Here is a 23805-nt window from a genome sequence, read left to right on the forward strand (position 1 = left end):
TGGGGACAGGCACAGGTCACTCTATTTTCCCATCAGGAAGAAGAATTAACCACAGCCTCAGCCTGCCGCCCGGGAACAGAATAGGGCCTGAGGCAATCCTGCGCTTTTGCGGCCAGCTCCCAAGAAAGCGAGTTGAAAAATGGAGCTCAGGGGCACTGCAATTCACAAACCTGCAGAGTTATAAATGATAACTCTCGTCCACAAATATATTGACGGAAGACAACAGAGAGGATTTGAAAGCAAGGCAGAATTGCAGGAAACAGATTTCAGGAGGTAGATTCGAATCGCCTTTAAAGCACGGGAAAAGCGGCAAAACCTCGACAATGATGCCCTTGGCCAAAAAGGGCGTATGCGTTTTTTCCTGAATATATTCAGGAAAAAACGCATACGCCCTTTTTAGCCAACCAAGCAACCTGGAAAGGCAAATCAGCGCTACAAAGAAGTCTCGCTTCCCATCGGTCAAAAGGGCCATGCTGAATAAAGTGTCAAAACCAGAAATGCAGGACAGGCCATGGAGAAACGGGAGCCTTGCTACGCTGATGAGCGGGATGTAAATTGCCAACAGCCACTCTGCAGAAGTGTACGGTGTGTCCTGAAACATCGAAAAAACTCAGCTTAGAGAGCATAGGGCACTTCCACTCACGGGCGTATAAATTGGGAAAACTAAAAATCAGCAAGGCACAGGCACCCCAAAGTTTAGGGCTGCTCTGTTGACAAGAACCTCCACTTCGTTACACCTTAAATATCCCAGGAAAGAGAAAAATGGATAAAGAAGTTGTGGTCCTTTTGTACAATGGAATATCACTCAGCCATGAAATCAACGTCATAAGGCTAGTAGCAGCATGATGAGTGGATTTAGGTACGACGATTCTAAGTGAAATAAGTCACACAGAAAAAGACACTTATCCTAAGATATCACTTATAGAGGGAATGTAAAAACCGCTACCCTTGAACTGAATTACAAAACAGAACAGAGTCACACGTTTAGAAAACACACTATGGCTGCTTAACGGGAAAGGTGAGGTGGGGTGATGCATAAAACAAGGGTTTCAAATTAGCTCAGAGACCGTTCCATAAACCCAATATGTAATAGACAAGACCTACTCCTTGCTCAGTGATCTGGACTCAAAACCCCCTATTCACCACCCAAGAATATATCTGACTAGTAAGAATCTTAAAATCTATCTACTGATATCCCTCTGTAAGTGAGTCAAGTGGGTGTAAAGCGGCATAAACACAGCAGTGAAAAGCAGCTAAACCCCTTTATAAAAATCAATCACTTTTAAAATCCCGTGAAACAAAGACAGTGAAAGAGAGAGAAATTCTTACAAAATTCGTTCAAGGGCTGTGATGCCACCTGGATTGACCATATCTAGACCCACAGCTGATTGAGGCATAAGGGTGGACACTCTTGGGGCTGAGAGGTTTGGTGAGGTTGGGTGAGCAAATGCAGACCCTTTAGAGTAATACTGCGTGGTACCCATCCCATGGGTCCCAAATCTCCAGGTTCAAGGGCATCTTCCTACATCGAAAACATGCATGAGAATCCCAGAAGATGGTACATCGTGTGATCGGGAAAGGTTTCTAAAACGCACCTCATTTCTCATCTCCTTGTGCTCGGGTTCGCCATTCCAGCCGCTTTACTAGCAATCTCCCTCCTTGAGAATCAGCACCTTTAACCTCCTGTTCCGTACAGGTTGCAATTTGTCCTGAGGATGAACGGGAAGAGGGGGAACCAATGAGACACTAGCTCTAGGTGTTGGGACAGGCACAGGTCACTCTATTTTCCCATCAGGAAGAAGAATTAACCACAGGCTCAGCCTGCCGCCCGGGACCAGTATAGGGCCTTAAGCAATCCTGCGCTTTTGCGGCCAGCTCCCAAGAAAGCGAGTTGAAAAATGGAGCTCAGGGGCACTGCAATTCACAAACCTGCAGAGTTATAAATGATAACTCTCGTCCACAAATATATTGACGGAAGACAACAGAGAGGATTTGAAAGCAAGGCAGAATTGCAGGAAACAGATTTCAGGAGGTAGATTCGAATCGCCTTTAAAGCACGGGAAAAGCGGCAAAACCTCGACAATGATGCCCTTGGCCAAAAAGGGCGTATGCGTTTTTTCCTGAATATATTCAGGAAAAAACGCATACGCCCTTTTTGGCCAACCAAGCAACCTGGAAAGGCAAATCAGCGCTACAAAGAAGTCTCGCTTCCCATCGGTCAAAAGGGTCATGCTGAATAAAGTGTCAAAACCAGAAATGCAGGACAGGCCATGGAGAAACGGGAGCCTTGCTACGCTGATGGGCGGGATGTAAATTGCCAACAGCCACTCTGCAGAAGTGTACGGTGTGTCCTGAAACATCGAAAAAACTCAGCTTAGAGAGCATAGGGCACTTCCACTCACGGGCGTATAAATTGGGAAAACTAAAAATCAGCAAGGCACAGGCACCCCAAAGTTTAGGGCTGCTCTGTTGACAAGAACCTCCACTTCGTTACACCTTAAATATCCCAGGAAAGAGAAAAATGGATAAAGAAGTTGTGGTCCTTTTGTACAATGGAATATCACTCAGCCATGAAATCAACGTCATAAGGCTAGTAGCAGCATGATGAGTGGATTTAGGTACGACGATTCTAAGTGAAATAAGTCACACAGAAAAAGACACTTATCATAAGATATCACTTATAGAGGGAATGTAAAAACCGCTACCCTTGAACTGAATTACAAAACAGAATAGAGTCACACGTTTAGAAAACACACTATGGCTGCTTAACGGGAAAGGTGAGGTGGGGTGATGCATAAAACAAGGGTTTCAAATTAGCTCAGAGACCGTTCCATAAACCCAATATGTAATAGACAAGACCTACTCTTTGCTCAGTGATCTGGACTCAAAACCCCCTATTCACCGCCCAAGAATATATCTGACTAGTAAGAATCTTAAAACCTATGTACTGATATCCCTCTGTAAGTGAGTCAAGTGGGTGTAAAGCGGCATAAACACAGCAGTGAAAAGCAGCTAAACCCCTTTATAAAAATCAATCACTTTTAAAATCCCGTGAAACAAAGACAGTGAAAGAGAGAGAAATTCTTACAAAATTCGTTCAAGGGCTGTGATGCCACCTGGATTGACCATATCTAGACCCACAGCTGATTGAGGCATAAGGGTGGACACTCTTGGGGCTGAGAGGTTTGGTGAGGTTGGGTGAGCAAATGCAGACCCTTTAGAGTAATACTGCGTGGTACCCATCCCATGGGTCCCAAATCTCCAGGTTCAAGGGCATCTTCCTACATCGAAAACATGCATGAGAATCCCAGAAGATGGTACATCGTGTGATCGGGAAAGGTTTCTAAAACGCACCTCATTTCTCATCTCCTTGTGCTCGGGTTCGCCATTCCAGCCGCTTTACTAGCAATCTCCCTCCTTGAGAATCAGCACCTTTAACCTCCTGTTCCGTACAGGTTGCAATTTGTCCTGAGGATGAACGGGAAGAGGGGGAACCAATGAGACACTAGCTCTAGGTGTGGGGACAGGCACAGGTCACTCTATTTTCCCATCAGGAAGAAGAATTAACCACAGGCTCAGCCTGCCGCCCGGGACCAGAATAGGGCCTGAAGAAATCCTGCGCTTTTGCGGCCAGCTCCCAAGAAAGCGAGTTGAAAAATGGAGCTCAGGGGCACTGCAATTCACAAACCTGCAGAGTTATAAATGATAACTCTCGTCCACAAATATATTGACGGAAGACAACAGAGAGGATTTGAAAGCAAGGCAGAATTGCAGGAAACAGATTTCAGGAGGTAGATTCGAATCGCCTTTAAAGCACGGGAAAAGCGGCAAAACCTCGACAATGATGCCCGTGGCCAAAAAGGGCGTATGCGTTTTTTCCTGAATATATTCAGGAAAAAACGCATACGCCCTTTTTGGCCAACCAAGCAACCTGGAAAGGCAAATCAGCGCTACAAAGAAGTCTCGCTTCCCATCGGTCAAAAGGGCCATGCTGAATAAAGTGTCAAAACCAGAAATGCAGGACAGGCCATGGAGAAACGGGAGCCTTGCTACGCTGATGGGCGGGATGTAAATTGCCAACAGCCACTCTGCAGAAGTGTACGGTGTGTCCTGAAACATCGAAAAAACTCAGCTTAGAGAGCATAGGGCACTTCCACTCACGGGCGTATAAATTGGGAAAACTAAAAATCAGCAAGGCACAGGCACCCCAAAGTTTAGGGCTGCTCTGTTGACAAGAACCTCCACTTCGTTACACCTTAAATATCCCAGGAAAGAGAAAAATGGATAAAGAAGTTGTGGTCCTTTTGTACAATGGAATATCACTCAGCCATGAAATCAACGTCATAAGGCTAGTAGCAGCATGATGAGTGGATTTAGGTACGACGATTCTAAGTGAAATAAGTCACACAGAAAAAGACACTTATCATAAGATATCACTTATAGAGGGAATGTAAAAACCGCTACCCTTGAACTGAATTACAAAACAGAACAGAGTCACACGTTTAGAAAACACACTATGGCTGCTTAACGGGAAAGGTGAGGTGGGGTGATGCCTAAAACAAGGGTTTCAAATTAGCTCAGAGACCGTTCCATAAACCCAATATGTAATAGACAAGACCTACTCCTTGCTCAGTGATCTGGACTCAAAACCCCCTATTCACCGCCCAAGAATATATCTGACTAGTAAGAATCTTAAAACCTATGTACTGATATCCCTCTGTAAGTGAGTCAAGTGGGTGTAAAGCGGCATAAACACAGCAGTGAAAAGCAGCTAAACCCCTTTATAAAAATCAATCACTTTTAAAATCCCGTGAAACAAAGACAGTGAAAGAGAGAGAAATTCTTACAAAATTCGTTCAAGGGCTGTGATGCCACCTGGATTGACCATATCTAGACCCACAGCTGATTGAGGCATAAGGGTGGACACTCTTGGGGCTGAGAGGTTTGGTGAGGTTGGGTGAGCAAATGCAGACCCTTTAGAGTAATACTGCGTGGTACCCATCCCATGGGTCCCAAATCTCCAGGTTCAAGGGCATCTTCCTACATCGAAAACATGCATGAGAATCCCAGAAGATGGTACATCGTGTGATCGGGAAAGGTTTCTAAAACGCACCTCATTTCTCATCTCCTTGTGCTCGGGTTCGCCATTCCAGCCGCTTTACTAGCAATCTCCCTCCTTGAGAATCAGCACCTTTAACCTCCTGTTCCGTACAGGTTGCAATTTGTCCTGAGGATGAACGGGAAGAGGGGGAACCAATGAGACACTAGCTCTAGGTGTGGGGACAGGCACAGGTCACTCTATTTTCCCATCAGGGAGAAGAATTAACCACAGCCTCAGCCTGCCGCCCGGGACCAGAATAGGGCCTGAAGCAATCCTGCGCTTTTGCGGCCAGCTCCCAAGAAAGCGAGTTGAAAAATGGAGCTCAGGGGCACTGCAATTCACAAACCTGCAGAGTTATAAATGATAACTCTCGTCCACAAATATATTGACGGAAGACAACAGAGAGGATTTGAAAGCAAGGCAGAATTGCAGGAAACAGATTTCAGGAGGTAGATTCGAATCGCCTTTAAAGCACGGGAAAAGCGGCAAAAACTCGACAATGATGCCCTTGGCCAAAAAGGGCGTATGCGTTTTTTCCTGAATATATTCAGGAAAAAACGCATACGCCCTTTTTGGCCAACCAAGCAACCTGGAAAGGCAAATCAGCGCTACAAAGAAGTCTCGCTTCCCATCGGTCAAAAGGGCCATGCTGAATAAAGTGTCAAAACCAGAAATGCAGGACAGGCCATGGAGAAACGGGAGCCTTGCTACGCTGATGGGCGGGATGTAAATTGCCAACAGCCACTCTGCAGAAGTGTACGGTGTGTCCTGAAACATCGAAAAAACTCAGCTTAGAGAGCATAGGGCACTTCCACTCACGGGCGTATAAATTGGGAAAACTAAAAATCAGCAAGGCACAGGCACCCCAAAGTTTAGGGCTGCTCTGTTGACAAGAACCTCCACTTCGTTACACCTTAAATATCCCAGGAAAGAGAAAAATGGATAAAGAAGTTGTGGTCCTTTTGTACAATGGAATATCACTCAGCCATGAAATCAACGTCATAAGGCTAGTAGCAGCATGATGAGTGGATTTAGGTACGACGATTCTAAGTGAAATAAGTCACACAGAAAAAGACACTTATCATAAGATATCACTTATAGAGGGAATGTAAAAACCGCTACCCTTGAACTGAATTACAAAACAGAACAGAGTCACACGTTTAGAAAACACACTATGGCTGCTTAACGGGTAAGGTGAGGTGGGGTGATGCATAAAACAAGGGTTTCAAATTAGCTCAGAGACCGTTCCATAAACCCAATATGTAATAGACAAGACCTACTCCTTGCTCAGTGATCTGGACTCAAAACCCCCTATTCACCGCCCAAGAATATATCTGACTAGTAAGAATCTTAAAACCTATGTACTGATATCCCTCTGTAAGTGAGTCAAGTGGGTGTAAAGCGGCATAAACACAGCAGTGAAAAGCAGCTAAACCCCTTTATAAAAATCAATCACTTTTAAAAACCCGTGAAACAAAGACAGTGAAAGAGAGAGAAATTCTTACAAAATTCGTTCAAGGGCTGTGATGCCACCTGGATTGACCATATCTAGACCCACAGCTGATTGAGGCATAAGGGTGGACACTCTTGGGGCTGAGAGGTTTGGTGAGGTTGGGTGAGCAAATGCAGACCCTTTAGAGTAATACTGCGTGGTACCCATCCCATGGGTCCCAAATCTCCAGGTTCAAGGGCATCTTCCTACATCGAAAACATGCATGAGAATCCCAGAAGATGGTACATCGTGTGATCGGGAAAGGTTTCTAAAACGCACCTCATTTCTCATCTCCTTGTGCTCGGGTTCGCCATTCCAGCCGCTTTACTAGCAATCTCCCTCCTTGAGAATCAGCACCTTTAACCTCCTGTTCCGTACAGGTTGCAATTTGTCCTGAGGATGAACGGGAAGAGGGGGAACCAATGAGACACTAGCTCTAGGTGTTGGGACAGGCACAGGTCACTCTATTTTCCCATCAGGAAGAAGAATTAACCACAGGCTCAGCCTGCCGCCCGGGACCAGTATAGGGCCTGAAGCAATCCTGCGCTTTTGCGGCCAGCTCCCAAGAAAGCGAGTTGAAAAATGGAGCTCAGGGGCACTGCAATTCACAAACCTGCAGAGTTATAAATGATAACTCTCGTCCACAAATATATTGACGGAAGACAACAGAGAGGATTTGAAAGCAAGGCAGAATTGCAGGAAACAGATTTCAGGAGGTAGATTCGAATCGCCTTTAAAGCACGGGAAAAGCGGCAAAACCTCGACAATGATGCCCTTGGCCAAAAAGGGCGTATGCGTTTTTTCCTGAATATATTCAGGAAAAAACGCATACGCCCTTTTTGGCCAACCAAGCAACCTGGAAAGGCAAATCAGCGCTACAAAGAAGTCTCGCTTCCCATCGGTCAAAAGGGCCATGCTGAATAAAGTGTCAAAACCAGAAATGCAGGACAGGCCATGGAGAAACGGGAGCCTTGCTACGCTGATGGGCGGGATGTAAATTGCCAACAGCCACTCTGCAGAAGTGTACGGTGTGTCCTGAAACATCGAAAAAACTCAGCTTAGAGAGCATAGGGCACTTCCACTCACGGGCGTATAAATTGGGAAAACTAAAAATCAGCAAGGCACAGGCACCCCAAAGTTTAGGGCTGCTCTGTTGACAAGAACCTCCACTTCGTTACACCTTAAATATCCCAGGAAAGAGAAAAATGGATAAAGAAGTTGTGGTCCTTTTGTACAATGGAATATCACTCAGCCATGAAATCAACGTCATAAGGCTAGTAGCAGCATGATGAGTGGATTTAGGTACGACGATTCTAAGTGAAATAAGTCACACAGAAAAAGACACTTATCATAAGATATCACTTATAGAGGGAATGTAAAAACCGCTACCCTTGAACTGAATTACAAAACAGAATAGAGTCACACGTTTAGAAAACACACTATGGCTGCTTAACGGGAAAGGTGAGGTGGGGTGATGCATAAAACAAGGGTTTCAAATTAGCTCAGAGACCGTTCCATAAACCCAATATGTAATAGACAAGACCTACTCTTTGCTCAGTGATCTGGACTCAAAACCCCCTATTCACCGCCCAAGAATATATCTGACTAGTAAGAATCTTAAAACCTATGTACTGATATCCCTCTGTAAGTGAGTCAAGTGGGTGTAAAGCGGCATAAACACAGCAGTGAAAAGCAGCTAAACCCCTTTATAAAAATCAATCACTTTTAAAATCCCGTGAAACAAAGACAGTGAAAGAGAGAGAAATTCTTACAAAATTCGTTCAAGGGCTGTGATGCCACCTGGATTGACCATATCTAGACCCACAGCTGATTGAGGCATAAGGGTGGACACTCTTGGGGCTGAGAGGTTTGGTGAGGTTGGGTGAGCAAATGCAGACCCTTTAGAGTAATACTGCGTGGTACCCATCCCATGGGTCCCAAATCTCCAGGTTCAAGGGCATCTTCCTACATCGAAAACATGCATGAGAATCCCAGAAGATGGTACATCGTGTGATCGGGAAAGGTTTCTAAAACGCACCTCATTTCTCATCTCCTTGTGCTCGGGTTCGCCATTCCAGCCGCTTTACTAGCAATCTCCCTCCTTGAGAATCAGCACCTTTAACCTCCTGTTCCGTACAGGTTGCAATTTGTCCTGAGGATGAACGGGAAGAGGGGGAACCAATGAGACACTAGCTCTAGGTGTGGGGACAGGCACAGGTCACTCTATTTTCCCATCAGGAAGAAGAATTAACCACAGGCTCAGCCTGCCGCCCGGGACCAGAATAGGGCCTGAAGAAATCCTGCGCTTTTGCGGCCAGCTCCCAAGAAAGCGAGTTGAAAAATGGAGCTCAGGGGCACTGCAATTCACAAACCTGCAGAGTTATAAATGATAACTCTCGTCCACAAATATATTGACGGAAGACAACAGAGAGGATTTGAAAGCAAGGCAGAATTGCAGGAAACAGATTTCAGGAGGTAGATTCGAATCGCCTTTAAAGCACGGGAAAAGCGGCAAAACCTCGACAATGATGCCCTTGGCCAAAAAGGGCGTATGCGTTTTTTCCTGAATATATTCAGGAAAAAACGCATACGCCCTTTTTGGCCAACCAAGCAACCTGGAAAGGCAAATCAGCGCTACAAAGAAGTCTCGCTTCCCATCGGTCAAAAGGGCCATGCTGAATAAAGTGTCAAAACCAGAAATGCAGGACAGGCCATGGAGAAACGGGAGCCTTGCTACGCTGATGGGCGGGATGTAAATTGCCAACAGCCACTCTGCAGAAGTGTACGGTGTGTCCTGAAACATCGAAAAAACTCAGCTTAGAGAGCATAGGGCACTTCCACTCACGGGCGTATAAATTGGGAAAACTAAAAATCAGCAAGGCACAGGCACCCCAAAGTTTAGGGCTGCTCTGTTGACAAGAACCTCCACTTCGTTACACCTTAAATATCCCAGGAAAGAGAAAAATGGATAAAGAAGTTGTGGTCCTTTTGTACAATGGAATATCACTCAGCCATGAAATCAACGTCATAAGGCTAGTAGCAGCATGATGAGTGGATTTAGGTACGACGATTCTAAGTGAAATAAGTCACACAGAAAAAGACACTTATCATAAGATATCACTTATAGAGGGAATGTAAAAACCGCTACCCTTGAACTGAATTACAAAACAGAACAGAGTCACACGTTTAGAAAACACACTATGGCTGCTTAACGGGAAAGGTGAGGTGGGGTGATGCCTAAAACAAGGGTTTCAAATTAGCTCAGAGACCGTTCCATAAACCCAATATGTAATAGACAAGACCTACTCCTTGCTCAGTGATCTGGACTCAAAACCCCCTATTCACCGCCCAAGAATATATCTGACTAGTAAGAATCTTAAAACCTATGTACTGATATCCCTCTGTAAGTGAGTCAAGTGGGTGTAAAGCGGCATAAACACAGCAGTGAAAAGCAGCTAAACCCCTTTATAAAAATCAATCACTTTTAAAATCCCGTGAAACAAAGACAGTGAAAGAGAGAGAAATTCTTACAAAATTCGTTCAAGGGCTGTGATGCCACCTGGATTGACCATATCTAGACCCACAGCTGATTGAGGCATAAGGGTGGACACTCTTGGGGCTGAGAGGTTTGGTGAGGTTGGGTGAGCAAATGCAGACCCTTTAGAGTAATACTGCGTGGTACCCATCCCATGGGTCCCAAATCTCCAGGTTCAAGGGCATCTTCCTACATCGAAAACATGCATGAGAATCCCAGAAGATGGTACATCGTGTGATCGGGAAAGGTTTCTAAAACGCACCTCATTTCTCATCTCCTTGTGCTCGGGTTCGCCATTCCAGCCGCTTTACTAGCAATCTCCCTCCTTGAGAATCAGCACCTTTAACCTCCTGTTCCGTACAGGTTGCAATTTGTCCTGAGGATGAACGGGAAGAGGGGGAACCAATGAGACACTAGCTCTAGGTGTGGGGACAGGCACAGGTCACTCTATTTTCCCATCAGGGAGAAGAATTAACCACAGCCTCAGCCTGCCGCCCGGGACCAGAATAGGGCCTGAAGCAATCCTGCGCTTTTGCGGCCAGCTCCCAAGAAAGCGAGTTGAAAAATGGAGCTCAGGGGCACTGCAATTCACAAACCTGCAGAGTTATAAATGATAACTCTCGTCCACAAATATATTGACGGAAGACAACAGAGAGGATTTGAAAGCAAGGCAGAATTGCAGGAAACAGATTTCAGGAGGTAGATTCGAATCGCCTTTAAAGCACGGGAAAAGCGGCAAAAACTCGACAATGATGCCCTTGGCCAAAAAGGGCGTATGCGTTTTTTCCTGAATATATTCAGGAAAAAACGCATACGCCCTTTTTGGCCAACCAAGCAACCTGGAAAGGCAAATCAGCGCTACAAAGAAGTCTCGCTTCCCATCGGTCAAAAGGGCCATGCTGAATAAAGTGTCAAAACCAGAAATGCAGGACAGGCCATGGAGAAACGGGAGCCTTGCTACGCTGATGGGCGGGATGTAAATTGCCAACAGCCACTCTGCAGAAGTGTACGGTGTGTCCTGAAACATCGAAAAAACTCAGCTTAGAGAGCATAGGGCACTTCCACTCACGGGCGTATAAATTGGGAAAACTAAAAATCAGCAAGGCACAGGCACCCCAAAGTTTAGGGCTGCTCTGTTGACAAGAACCTCCACTTCGTTACACCTTAAATATCCCAGGAAAGAGAAAAATGGATAAAGAAGTTGTGGTCCTTTTGTACAATGGAATATCACTCAGCCATGAAATCAACGTCATAAGGCTAGTAGCAGCATGATGAGTGGATTTAGGTACGACGATTCTAAGTGAAATAAGTCACACAGAAAAAGACACTTATCATAAGATATCACTTATAGAGGGAATGTAAAAACCGCTACCCTTGAACTGAATTACAAAACAGAACAGAGTCACACGTTTAGAAAACACACTATGGCTGCTTAACGGGTAAGGTGAGGTGGGGTGATGCATAAAACAAGGGTTTCAAATTAGCTCAGAGACCGTTCCATAAACCCAATATGTAATAGACAAGACCTACTCTTTGCTCAGTGATCTGGACTCAACACCCCCTATTCACCGCCCAAGAATATATCTGACTAGTAAGAACCTTAAAACCTATGTATTGATATCTCTCTGTAAGTGAGTCAAGTGGGTGTAAAGCGGCATAAACACAGCAGTGAAAAGCAGCTAAACCCCTTTATAAAAATCAATCACTTTTAAAAACCCGTGAAACAAAGACAGTGAAAGAGAGAGAAATTCTTACAAAATTCGTTCAAGGGCTGTGATGCCACCTGGATTGACCATATCTAGACCCACAGCTGATTGAGGCATAAGGGTGGACACTCTTGGGGCTGAGAGGTTTGGTGAGGTTGGGTGAGCAAATGCAGACCCTTTAGAGTAATACTGCGTGGTACCCATCCCATGGGTCCCAAATCTCCAGGTTCAAGGGCATCTTCCTACATCGAAAACATGCATGAGAATCCCAGAAGATGGTACATCGTGTGATCGGGAAAGGTTTCTAAAACGCACCTCATTTCTCATCTCCTTGTGCTCGGGTTCGCCATTCCAGCCGCTTTACTAGCAATCTCCCTCCTTGAGAATCAGCACCTTTAACCTCCTGTTCCGTACAGGTTGCAATTTGTCCTGAGGATGAACGGGAAGAGGGGGAACCAATGAGACACTAGCTCTAGGTGTGGGGACAGGCACAGGTCACTCTATTTTCCCATCAGGAAGAAGAATTAACCACAGGCTCAGCCTGCCGCCCGGGACCAGAATAGGGCCTGAAGCAATCCTGCGCTTTTGCGGCCAGCTCCCAAGAAAGCGAGTTGAAAAATGGAGCTCAGGGGCACTGCAATTCACAAACCTGCAGAGTTATAAATGATAACTCTCGTCCACAAATATATTGACGGAAGACAACAGAGAGGATTTGAAAGCAAGGCAGAATTGCAGGAAACAGATTTCAGGAGGTAGATTCGAATCGCCTTTAAAGCACGGGAAAAGCGGCAAAACCTCGACAATGATGCCCTTGGCCAAAAAGGGCGTATGCGTTTTTTCCTGAATATATTCAGGAAAAAACGCATACGCCCTTTTTGGCCAACCAAGCAACCTGGAAAGGCAAATCAGCGCTACAAAGAAGTCTCGCTTCCCATCGGTCAAAAGGGCCATGCTGAATAAAGTGTCAAAACCAGAAATGCAGGACAGGCCATGGAGAAACGGGAGCCTTGCTACGCTGATGGGCGGGATGTAAATTGCCAACAGCCACTCTGCAGAAGTGTACGGTGTGTCCTGAAACATCGAAAAAACTCAGCTTAGAGAGCATAGGGCACTTCCACTCACGGGCGTATAAATTGGGAAAACTAAAAATCAGCAAGGCACAGGCACCCCAAAGTTTAGGGCTGCTCTGTTGACAAGAACCTCCACTTCGTTACACCTTAAATATCCCAGGAAAGAGAAAAATGGATAAAGAAGTTGTGGTCCTTTTGTACAATGGAATATCACTCAGCCATGAAATCAACGTCATAAGGCTAGTAGCAGCATGATGAGTGGATTTAGGTACGACGATTCTAAGTGAAATAAGTCACACAGAAAAAGACACTTATCATAAGATATCACTTATAGAGGGAATGTAAAAACCGCTACCCTTGAACTGAATTACAAAACAGAATAGAGTCACACGTTTAGAAAACACACTATGGCTGCTTAACGGGAAAGGTGAGGTGGGATGATGCATAAAACAAGGGTTTCAAATTAGCTCAGAGACCGTTCCATAAACCCAATATGTAATAGACAAGACATACTCCTTGCTCAGTGATCTGGACTCAAAACCCCCTATTCACCGCCCAAGAATATATCTGACTAGTAAGAATCTTAAAACCTATGTACTGATATCCCTCTGTAAGTGAGTCAAGTGGGTGTAAAGCGGCATAAACACAGCAGTGAAAAGCAGCTAAACCCCTTTATAAAAATCAATCACTTTTAAAATCCCGTGAAACAAAGACAGTGAAAGAGAGAGAAATTCTTACAAAATTCGTTCAAGGGCTGTGATGCCACCTGGATTGACCATATCTAGACCCACAGCTGATTGAGGCATAAGGGTGGACACTCTTGGGGCTGAGAGGTTTGGTGAGGTTGGGTGAGCAAATGCAGACCCTTTAGAGTAATACTGCGTGGTACCGATCACATGGGTCCCAAATCTCCAGGTTCAAGGGCATCTTCCCTCATCGAAAACATGCATGAGAATCCCAGAAGATGGTACATCGTGTGATCGGGAAAGGTTTCTAAAACGCACCTCATTTCTCATCTCCTTGTGCTCGGGTTCGCCATTCCAGCCGCTTTACTAGCAATCTCCCTCCTTGAGAATCAGCACCTTTAACCTCCTGTTCCGTACAGGTTGCAATTTGTCCTGAGGATGAACGGGAAGAGGGGGAACCAATGAGACACTAGCTCTAGGTGTGGGGACAGGCACAGGTCACTCTATTTTCCCATCAAGGAGAAGAATTAACCACAGCCTCAGCCTGCCGCCCGGGACCAGAATAGGGCCTGAAGCAATCCTGCGCTTTTGCGGCCAGCTCCCAAGAAAGCGAGTTGAAAAATGGAGCTCAGGGGCACTGCAATTCACAAACCTGCAGAGTTATAAATGATAACTCTCGTCCACAAATATATTGACGGAAGACAACAGAGAGGATTTGAAAGCAAGGCAGAATTGCAGGAAACAGATTTCAGGAGGTAGATTCGAATCGCCTTTAAAGCACGGGAAAAGCGGCAAAACCTCGACAATGATGCCCTTGGCCAAAAAGGGCGTATGCGTTTTTTCCTGAATATATTCAGGAAAAAACGCATACGCCCTTTTTGGCCAACCAAGCAACCTGGAAAGGCAAATCAGCGCTACAAAGAAGTCTCGCTTCCCATCGGTCAAAAGGGCCATGCTGAATAAAGTGTCAAAACCAGAAATGCAGGACAGGCCATGGAGAAACGGGAGCCTTGCTACGCTGATGGGCGGGATGTAAATTGCCAACAGCCACTCTGCAGAAGTGTACGGTGTGTCCTGAAACATCGAAAAAACTCAGCTTAGAGAGCATAGGGCACTTCCACTCACGGGCGTATAAATTGGGAAAACTAAAAATCAGCAAGGCACAGGCACCCCAAAGTTTAGGGCTGCTCTGTTGACAAGAACCTCCACTTCGTTACACCTTAAATATCCCAGGAAAGAGAAAAATGGATAAAGAAGTTGTGGTCCTTTTGTACAATGGAATATCACTCAGCCATGAAATCAACGTCATAAGGCTAGTAGCAGCATGATGAGTGGATTTAGGTACGACGATTCTAAGTGAAATAAGTCACACAGAAAAAGACACTTATCATAAGATATCACTTATAGAGGGAATGTAAAAACCGCTACCCTTGAACTGAATTACAAAACAGAACAGAGTCACACGTTTAGAAAACACACTATGGCTGCTTAACGGGTAAGGTGAGGTGGGGTGATGCATAAAACAAGGGTTTCAAATTAGCTCAGAGACCGTTCCATAAACCCAATATGTAATAGACAAGACCTACTCCTTGCTCAGTGATCTGGACTCAAAACCCCCTATTCACCGCCCAAGAATATATCTGACTAGTAAGAATCTTAAAACCTATGTACTGATATCCCTCTGTAAGTGAGTCAAGTGGGTGTAAAGCGGCATAAACACAGCAGTGAAAAGCAGCTAAACCCCTTTATAAAAATCAATCACTTTTAAAAACCCGTGAAACAAAGACAGTGAAAGAGAGAGAAATTCTTACAAAATTCGTTCAAGGGCTGTGATGCCACCTGGATTGACCATATCTAGACCCACAGCTGATTGAGGCATAAGGGTGGACACTCTTGGGGCTGAGAGGTTTGGTGAGGTTGGGTGAGCAAATGCAGACCCTTTAGAGTAATACTGCGTGGTACCCATCCCATGGGTCCCAAATCTCCAGGTTCAAGGGCATCTTCCTACATCGAAAACATGCATGAGAATCCCAGAAGATGGTACATCGTGTGATCGGGAAAGGTTTCTAAAACGCACCTCATTTCTCATCTCCTTGTGCTCGGGTTCGCCATTCCAGCCACTTTACTAGCAATCTCCCTCCTTGAGAATCAGCACCTTTAACCTCCTGTTCCGTACAGGTTGCAATTTGTCCTGAGGATGAACGGGAAGAGGGGGAACCAATGAGACACTAGCTCTAGGTGTGGGGACAGGCACAGGTCACTCTATTTTCCCATCAGGAAGAAGAATTAACCACAGCCTCAGCCTGCCGCCCGGGACCAGAATAGGGCCTGAAGCAATCCTGCGCTTTTGCGGCCAGCTCCCAAGAAAGCGAGTTGAAAAATGGAGCTCAGGGGCACTGCAATTCACAAACCTGCAGAGTTATAAATGATAACTCTCGTCCACAAATATATTGACGGAAGACAACAGAGAGGATTTGAAAGCAAGGCAGAATTGCAGGAAACAGATTTCAGGAGGTAGATTCGAATCGCCTTTAAAGCACGGGAAAAGCGGCAAAACCTCGACAATGATGCCCTTGGCCAAAAAGGGCGTATGCGTTTTTTCCTGAATATATTCAGGAAAAAACGCATACGCCCTTTTTGGCCAACCAAGCAACCTGGAAAGGCAAATCAGCGCTACAAAGAAGTCTCGCTTCCCATCGGTCAAAAGGGCCATGCTGAATAAAGTGTCAAAACCAGAAATGCAGGACAGGCCATGGAGAAACGGGAGCCTTGCTACGCTGATGGGCGGGATGTAAATTGCCAACAGCCACTCTGCAGAAGTGTACGGTGTGTCCTGAAACATCGAAAAAACTCAGCTTAGAGAGCATAGGGCACTTCCACTCACGGGCGTATAAATTGGGAAAACTAAAAATCAGCAAGGCACAGGCACCCCAAAGTTTAGGGCTGCTCTGTTGACAAGAACCTCCACTTCGTTACACCTTAAATATCCCAGGAAAGAGAAAAATGGATAAAGAAGTTGTGGTCCTTTTGTACAATGGAATATCACTCAGCCATGAAATCAACGTCATAAGGCTAGTAGCAGCATGATGAGTGGATTTAGGTACGACGATTCTAAGTGAAATAAGTCACACAGAAAAAGACACTTATCATAAGATATCACTTATAGAGGGAATGTAAAAACCGCTACCCTTGAACTGAATTACAAAACAGAACAGAGTCACACGTTTAGAAAACACACTATGGCTGCTTAACGGGAAAGGTGAGGTGGGGTGATGCATAAAACAAGGGTTTCAAATTAGCTCAGAGACCGTTCCATAAACCCAATATGTAATAGACAAGACCTACTCCTTGCTCAGTGATCTGGACTCAAAACCCCCTATTCACCGCCCAAGAATATATCTGACTAGTTAGAATCTTAAAACCTATCTACTGATATCCCTCTGTAAGTGAGTCAAGTGGGTGTAAAGCGGCATAAACACAGCAGTGAAAAGCAGCTAAACCCCTTTATAAAAATCAATCACTTTTAAAATCCCATGAAACAAAGACAGTGAAAGAGAGAGAAATTCTTACAAAATTCGTTCAAGGGCTGTGATGCCACCTGGATTGACCATATCTAGACCCACAGCTGATTGAGGCATAAGGGTGGACACTCTTGGGGCTGAGAGGTTTGGTGAGGTTGGGTGAGCAAATGCAGACCCTTTAGAGTAATACTGCGTGGTACCCATCACATGGGTCCCAAATCTCCAGGTTCAAGGGCATCTTCCCTCATCGAAAACATGCATGAGAATCCCAGAAGATGGTACATCGTGTGATCGGGAAAGGTTTCTAAAACGCACCTCATTTCTCATCTCCTTGTGCTCGGGTTCGCCATTCCAGCCGCTTTACTAGCAATCTCCCTCCTTGAGAATCAGCACCTTTAACCTCCTGTTCCGTACAGGTTGCAATTTGTCCTGAGGATGAACGGGAAGAGGGGGAACCAATGAGACACTAGCTCTAGGTGTGGGGACAGGCACAGGTCACTCTATTTTCCCATCAGGGAGAAGAATTAACCACAGCCTCAGCCTGCCGCCCGGGACCAAAATAGGGCCTGAAGCAATCCTGCGCTTTTGCGGCCAGCTCCCAAGAAAGCGAGTTGAAAAATGGAGCTCAGGGGCACTGCAATTCACAAACCTGCAGAGTTATAAATGATAACTCTCGTCCACAAATATACTGACGGAAGACAACAGAGAGGATTTGAAAGCAAGGCAGAATTGCAGGAAACAGATTTCAGGAGGTAGATTCGAATCGCCTTTAAAGCACGGGAAAAGCGGCAAAACCTCGACAATGATGCCCTTGGCCAAAAAGGGCGTATGCGTTTTTTCCTGAATATATTCAGGAAAAAACGCATACGCCCTTTTTGGCCAACCAAGCAACCTGGAAAGGCAAATCAGCGCTACAAAGAAGTCTCGCTTCCCATCGGTCAAAAGGGCCATGCTGAATAAAGTGTCAAAACCAGAAATGCAGGACAGGCCATGGAGAAACGGGAGCCTTGCTACGCTGATGGGCGGGATGTAAATTGCCAACAGCCACTCTGCAGAAATGTACGGTGTGTCCTGAAACATCGAAAAAACTCAGCTTAGAGAGCATAGGGCACTTCCACTCACGGGCGTATAAATTGGGAAAACTAAAAATCAGCAAGGCACAGGCACCCCAAAGTTTAGGGCTGCTCTGTTGACAAGAACCTCCACTTCGTTACACCTTAAATATCCCAGGAAAGAGAAAAATGGATAAAGAAGTTGTGGTCCTTTTGTACAATGGAATATCACTCAGCCATGAAATCAACGTCATAAGGCTAGTAGCAGCATGATGAGTGGATTTAGATACGACGATCCTAAGTGAAATAAGTCACACAGAAAAAGACACTTATCATAAGATATCACTTATAGAGGGAATGTAAAAACCGCTACCCTTGAACTGAATTACAAAACAGAACAGAGTCACACGTTTAGAAAACACACTATGGCTGCTTAACGGGAAAGGTGAGGTGGGGTGATGCATAAAACAAGGGTTTCAAATTAGCTCAGAGACCGTTCCATAAACCCAATATGTAATAGACAAGACCTACTCTTTGCTCAGTGATCTGGACTCAACACCCCCTATTCACCGCCCAAGAATATATCTGACTAGTAAGAACCTTAAAACCTATGTATTGATATCTCTCTGTAAGTGAGTCAAGTGGGTGTAAAGCGGCATAAACACAGCAGTGAAAAGCAGCTAAACCCCTTTATAAAAATCAATCACTTTTAAAAACCCGTGAAACAAAGACAGTGAAAGAGAGAGAAATTCTTACAAAATTCGTTCAAGGGCTGTGATGCCACCTGGATTGACCATATCTAGACCCACAGCTGATTGAGGCATAAGGGTGGACACTCTTGGGGCTGAGAGGTTTGGTGAGGTTGGGTGAGCAAATGCAGACCCTTTAGAGTAATACTGCGTGGTACCCATCCCATGGGTCCCAAATCTCCAGGTTCAAGGGCATCTTCCTACATCGAAAACATGCATGAGAATCCCAGAAGATGGTACATCGTGTGATCGGGAAAGGTTTCTAAAACGCACCTCATTTCTCATCTCCTTGTGCTCGGGTTCGCCATTCCAGCCGCTTTACTAGCAATCTCCCTCCTTGAGAATCAGCACCTTTAACCTCCTGTTCCGTACAGGTTGCAATTTGTCCTGAGGATGAACGGGAAGAGGGGGAACCAATGAGACACTAGCTCTAGGTGTGGGGACAGGCACAGGTCACTCTATTTTCCCATCAGGAAGAAGAATTAACCACAGGCTCAGCCTGCCGCCCGGGACCAGAATAGGGCCTGAAGCAATCCTGCGCTTTTGCGGCCAGCTCCCAAGAAAGCGAGTTGAAAAATGGAGCTCAGGGGCACTGCAATTCACAAACCTGCAGAGTTATAAATGATAACTCTCGTCCACAAATATATTGACGGAAGACAACAGAGAGGATTTGAAAGCAAGGCAGAATTGCAGGAAACAGATTTCAGGAGGTAGATTCGAATCGCCTTTAAAGCACGGGAAAAGCGGCAAAACCTCGACAATGATGCCCTTGGCCAAAAAGGGCGTATGCGTTTTTTCCTGAATATATTCAGGAAAAAACGCATACGCCCTTTTTGGCCAACCAAGCAACCTGGAAAGGCAAATCAGCGCTACAAAGAAGTCTCGCTTCCCATCGGTCAAAAGGGCCATGCTGAATAAAGTGTCAAAACCAGAAATGCAGGACAGGCCATGGAGAAACGGGAGCCTTGCTACGCTGATGGGCGGGATGTAAATTGCCAACAGCCACTCTGCAGAAGTGTACGGTGTGTCCTGAAACATCGAAAAAACTCAGCTTAGAGAGCATAGGGCACTTCCACTCACGGGCGTATAAATTGGGAAAACTAAAAATCAGCAAGGCACAGGCACCCCAAAGTTTAGGGCTGCTCTGTTGACAAGAACCTCCACTTCGTTACACCTTAAATATCCCAGGAAAGAGAAAAATGGATAAAGAAGTTGTGGTCCTTTTGTACAATGGAATATCACTCAGCCATGAAATCAACGTCATAAGGCTAGTAGCAGCATGATGAGTGGATTTAGGTACGACGATTCTAAGTGAAATAAGTCACACAGAAAAAGACACTTATCATAAGATATCACTTATAGAGGGAATGTAAAAACCGCTACCCTTGAACTGAATTACAAAACAGAATAGAGTCACACGTTTAGAAAACACACTATGGCTGCTTAACGGGAAAGGTGAGGTGGGATGATGCATAAAACAAGGGTTTCAAATTAGCTCAGAGACCGTTCCATAAACCCAATATGTAATAGACAAGACCTACTCCTTGCTCAGTGATCTGGACTCAAAACCCCCTATTCACCGCCCAAGAATATATCTGACTAGTAAGAATCTTAAAACCTATGTACTGATATCCCTCTGTAAGTGAGTCAAGTGGGTGTAAAGCGGCATAAACACAGCAGTGAAAAGCAGCTAAACCCCTTTATAAAAATCAATCACTTTTAAAAACCCGTGAAACAAAGACAGTGAAAGAGAGAGAAATTCTTACAAAATTCGTTCAAGGGCTGTGATGCCACCTGGATTGACCATATCTAGACCCACAGCTGATTGAGGCATAAGGGTGGACACTCTTGGGGCTGAGAGGTTTGGTGAGGTTGGGTGAGCAAATGCAGACCCTTTAGAGTAATACTGCGTGGTACCCATCCCATGTGTCCCAAATCTCCAGGTTCAAGGGCATCTTCCTACATCGAAAACATGCATGAGAATCCCAGAAGATGGTACATCGTGTGATCGGGAAAGGTTTCTAAAACGCACCTCATTTCTCATCTCCTTGTGCTCGGGTTCGCCATTCCAGCCGCTTTACTAGCAATCTCCCTCCTTGAGAATCAGCACCTTTAACCTCCTGTTCCGTACAGGTTGCAATTTGTCCTGAGGATGAACGGGAAGAGGGGGAACCAATGAGACACTAGCTCTAGGTGTGGGGACAGGCACAGGTCACTCTATTTTCCCATCAAGGAGAAGAATTAACCACAGCCTCAGCCTGCCGCCCGGGACCAGAATAGGGCCTGAAGCAATCCTGCGCTTTTGCGGCCAGCTCCCAAGAAAGCGAGTTGAAAAATGGAGCTCAGGGGCACTGCAATTCACAAACCTGCAGAGTTATAAATGATAACTCTCGTCCACAAATATATTGACGGAAGACAACAGAGAGGATTTGAAAGCAAGGCAGAATTGCAGGAAACAGATTTCAGGAGGTAGATTCGAATCGCCTTTAAAGCACGGGAAAAGCGGCAAAACCTCGACAATGATGCCCTTGGCCAAAAAGGGCGTATGCGTTTTTTCCTGAATATATTCAGGAAAAAACGCATACGCCCTTTTTGGCCAACCAAGCAACCTGGAAAGGCAAATCAGCGCTACAAAGAAGTCTCGCTTCCCATCGGTCAAAAGGGCCATGCTGAATAAAGTGTCAAAACCAGAAATGCAGGACAGGCCATGGAGAAACGGGAGCCTTGCTACGCTGATGGGCGGGATGTAAATTGCCAACAGCCACTCTGCAGAAGTGTACGGTGTGTCCTGAAACATCGAAAAAACTCAGCTTAGAGAGCATAGGGCACTTCCACTCACGGGCGTATAAATTGGGAAAACTAAAAATCAGCAAGGCACAGGCACCCCAAAGTTTAGGGCTGCTCTGTTGACAAGAACCTCCACTTCGTTACACCTTAAATATCCCAGGAAAGAGAAAAATGGATAAAGAAGTTGTGGTCCTTTTGTACAATGGAATATCACTCAGCCATGAAATCAACGTCATAAGGCTAGTAGCAGCATGATGAGTGGATTTAGGTACGACGATTCTAAGTGAAATAAGTCACACAGAAAAAGACACTTATCATAAGATATCACTTATAGAGGGAATGTAAAAACCGCTACCCTTGAACTGAATTACAAAACAGAACAGAGTCACACGTTTAGAAAACACACTATGGCTGCTTAACGGGTAAGGTGAGGTGGGGTGATGCATAAAACAAGGGTTTCAAATTAGCTCAGAGACCGTTCCATAAACCCAATATGTAATAGACAAGACCTACTCCTTGCTCAGTGATCTGGACTCAAAACCCCCTATTCACCGCCCAAGAATATATCTGACTAGTAAGAATCTTAAAACCTATGTACTGATATCCCTCTGTAAGTGAGTCAAGTGGGTGTAAAGCGGCATAAACACAGCAGTGAAAAGCAGCTAAACCCCTTTATAAAAATCAATCACTTTTAAAAACCCGTGAAACAAAGACAGTGAAAGAGAGAGAAATTCTTACAAAATTCGTTCAAGGGCTGTGATGCCACCTGGATTGACCATATCTAGACCCACAGCTGATTGAGGCCTAAGGGTGGACACTCTTGGGGCTGAGAGGTTTGGTGAGGTTGGGTGAGCAAATGCAGACCCTTTAGAGTAATACTGCGTGGTACCCATCCCATGGGTCCCAAATCTCCAGGTTCAAGGGCATCTTCCTACATCGAAAACATGCATGAGAATCCCAGAAGATGGTACATCGTGTGATCGGGAAAGGTTTCTAAAACGCACCTCATTTCTCATCTCCTTGTGCTCGGGTTCGCCATTCCAGCCGCTTTACTAGCAATCTCCCTCCTTGAGAATCAGCACCTTTAACCTCCTGTTCCGTACAGGTTGCAATTTGTCCTGAGGATGAACGGGAAGAGGGGGAACCAATGAGACACTAGCTCTAGGTGTGGGGACAGGCACAGGTCACTCTATTTTCCCATCAGGAAGAAGAATTAACCACAGGCTCAGCCTGCCGCCCGGGACCAGAATAGGGCCTGAAGCAATCCTGCGCTTTTGCGGCCAGCTCCCAAGAAAGCGAGTTGAAAAATGGAGCTCAGGGGCACTGCAATTCACAAACCTGCAGAGTTATAAATGATAACTCTCGTCCACAAATATATTGACGGAAGACAACAGAGAGGATTTGAAAGCAAGGCAGAATTGCAGGAAACAGATTTCAGGAGGTAGATTCGAATCGCCTTTAAAGCACGGGAAAAGCGGCAAAACCTCGACAATGATGCCCTTGGCCAAAAAGGGCGTATGCGTTTTTTCCTGAATATATTCAGGAAAAAACGCATACGCCCTTTTTGGCCAACCAAGCAACCTGGAAAGGCAAATCAGCGCTACAAAGAAGTCTCGCTTCCCATCGGTCAAAAGGGCCATGCTGAATAAAGTGTCAAAACCAGAAATGCAGGACAGGCCATGGAGAAACGGGAGCCTTGCTACGCTGATGGGCGGGATGTAAATTGCCAACAGCCACTCTGCAGAAGTGTACGGTGTGTCCTGAAACATCGAAAAAACTCAGCTTAGAGAGCATAGGGCACTTCCACTCACGGGCGTATAAATTGGGAAAACTAAAAATCAGCAAGGCACAGGCACCCCAAAGTTTAGGGCTGCTCTGTTGACAAGAACCTCCACTTCGTTACACCTTAAATATCCCAGGAAAGAGAAAAATGGATAAAGAAGTTGTGGTCCTTTTGTACAATGGAATATCACTCAGCCATGAAATCAACGTCATAAGGCTAGTAGCAGCATGATGAGTGGATTTAGGTACGACGATTCTAAGTGAAATAAGTCACACAGAAAAAGACACTTATCATAAGATATCACTTATAGAGGGAATGTAAAA

This window comes from Balaenoptera borealis, assembly GCF_965194805.1.
Source record: "Balaenoptera borealis genome assembly, chromosome: 2".
Classification (NCBI taxonomy): domain Eukaryota; kingdom Metazoa; phylum Chordata; class Mammalia; order Artiodactyla; family Balaenopteridae; genus Balaenoptera; species Balaenoptera borealis.